A 302-nucleotide genomic window follows, 5' to 3' on the forward strand; every position below is an offset into this window, starting at 1 on the left:
TTATCCTGACTAAGATTTACAAGATAACCATAGCTTGCTTCAAGCCGACAATCTCCGTGGGATCGACTGACGAATGGATTTTTGACGGTTTAGAATTTCTCAAATAAAATCTCGTTGCAAGTATAGTTTCTAAACCAACAATAATCCTTTCATACAAAAAGTTGTTTGTCACTAAAACAAACCCCTAAAATTTATAAACCGAAGTATTGAAACCTCGGGATAAGAATTAATCGGAGTATTTGGACTCCAGGTCATCTCACAAGGAATTGCGACGAAGTGTATGATTATTGGCTATGAGGTAT

This window comes from Arachis duranensis, chromosome 1, assembly GCF_000817695.3.
Source record: "Arachis duranensis cultivar V14167 chromosome 1, aradu.V14167.gnm2.J7QH, whole genome shotgun sequence".
NCBI lineage: Eukaryota > Viridiplantae > Streptophyta > Magnoliopsida > Fabales > Fabaceae > Arachis > Arachis duranensis.